The sequence below is a fragment of the Nannospalax galili genome, unplaced genomic scaffold (genome assembly GCF_000622305.1).
Source record: "Nannospalax galili isolate Female #2095 unplaced genomic scaffold, S.galili_v1.0 scaffold779, whole genome shotgun sequence".
Taxonomy (NCBI): domain Eukaryota; kingdom Metazoa; phylum Chordata; class Mammalia; order Rodentia; family Spalacidae; genus Nannospalax; species Nannospalax galili.
Window position 1 is genome coordinate 1275562 of NW_008345224.1, and position 1930 is coordinate 1277491.

The following is a 1930-nucleotide window of genomic DNA, read 5'->3' on the forward strand; positions in this document are numbered from 1 at the left end:
CCAGCCTGTCATGTCCCGGTTGCTGTGACGACCCTGTCTTTATAGAACAAGAAAAAGAGACGGCAGTGATTGGCAGACCTTGCTTGCCCCCGTATGTACAACAAAGGGCGACAAAACGAAGAGGAAGTGGGGCTCTTCTGTGCTTCTTAACCCGACCCCACCTTCCACCTGGCTATCTCACCCCCTCTCCCTCCTCCGGAAGGGAGAGCGCCACTGGCTGTGTGCTGATGTCAAAAGATCACTTTTTTGTGTGTCTAATTTCGAGCGATGAAAAAAAAAAGTGTTAAAGCCTGTCTTCCATCAAGTTCATTTAGATATAGCAATGCGGGATGGGGCCGGAAGCAAGGAAGGGGGTGCGTACGGCGTTGCCCTGCGGATGACTGTCAACCGGGGTCCTGTGGGTCGATGTTCAGGGAACTGGGAAGCTGGGAGGAGGTGGCCAGTCTGCAAGTCCCACCATACGGTGCCACAGTGCACCTCGGCAGCCATAAATAACAACCTCTCTTTTCGGGTTTTCTCTGCAGGGTCCCATGATTCCCGCTAAAGGGGTTGCAAAATGGAGTTGGGGTTCAGTTTCCCCTGCGGTCTACACCGGGAGGAGCTGCCCGGCCCGCGTGGGCGGCGAAGGGAGGGGAACCAGAGGCCCGCGGAGCGGCGGCCACAAAGGCCCTGGGGCCCAGCTCGGGGTCGCGGGGTCCCTTCGGGAGCCCTGGTTGCGAACTCAAAATCGAATGAGCGCGGCCGCAATGGCATTTCTGTCTCCGATCGTCCCCTTCTATAAGGCCGGCGGCCGGGCGGGAGACGCGTCCCAGGGGAGACTGCGCGGAGCGCCGGCCAGAGGCGCGGGCGACCGGGTCCCTGCAGCCTGGCCTCGCGGATCTTTGCTAACTCTGCTGCGGGCACAGTTGCCTTATTTAGGCTTGCAGTGCTCCTCAGCTGCTCAAGCACCCACTGCTGCCAAAACCATTTTGCAAAGGTCCCCAAACAAAACTAAACCCGAGTGGTGGCCGAGGCCCCAGATAAGGCACGAGGATCAATTCAGTCCACTTCCTGGGGGTCATGGGCAAAGCTTTGTGCCGGGTATTGTTTTGGCGGAGTCGGAAGAAGAAAAAAAGAAATACATTTAAGAAAGAAAAGGTTTCTTTAAGAAGGAACAGTGAAATGGGAAATGAAAATCCTCACTGCAGTTTTTAGCTGAGGAGAAACGCCGTTGAACCCCGACATGCATCGAATTTGAAATAAAACTCTTTTCTCTCCCTGCGTGCCGAGCTCCCCAACACTGTTCCGACTCCTACAGGGGGAAAGGCCTCACATAAACTAGAATTTTGTTTCATTGTGGGTCTCCCTGGTAGTCGTGAAGCGGGGTTTCCAGGTGAGCCAGAGACAGGACATGAACTCCAGGCAGAAGTTGATAACAAAAGCCACGTTCTCCCCGTAAAACCCCTAGTTTCCTTTCCAAGCCTGGCTCCCTCTCCCAAATAAATTACAGTCCTCTCTCTTCCTATGCCAAAAGCCCTCGGCTTCACAACAGGCCCCCAGGATTTTAAGAAATGAACTTGAGGTTTAGGAAGGGACAGAACTCGGCTTGAGAGTCTCAGCCGTCCAGAGGTAATGTTGTTGGTTCTTTTCCCGCCAGGCGTGATAAAGCAAAATATTTTAACTGCAGCCTCCAAGTTTGTTTTTTATTCTATTTTTTCCTGTCTTTTTACATATATATTTTCCCCTTTCTTACAATAAACAGATCAAGAAAAACTAATTACAAGGCACGGCATGGAAGCTAAATGAAAATGTATTGCAGCAATGCAGAAAGTAAATTAATTTTTTTAAAGATAGATTTTAGTTACGACCAAAAATACATTGTCCTCCTTAGTAACATTTGCTAAAATTAGGTTCAGTTTTCAGGCTGGAAAATCAGGACTAACCCTGAACC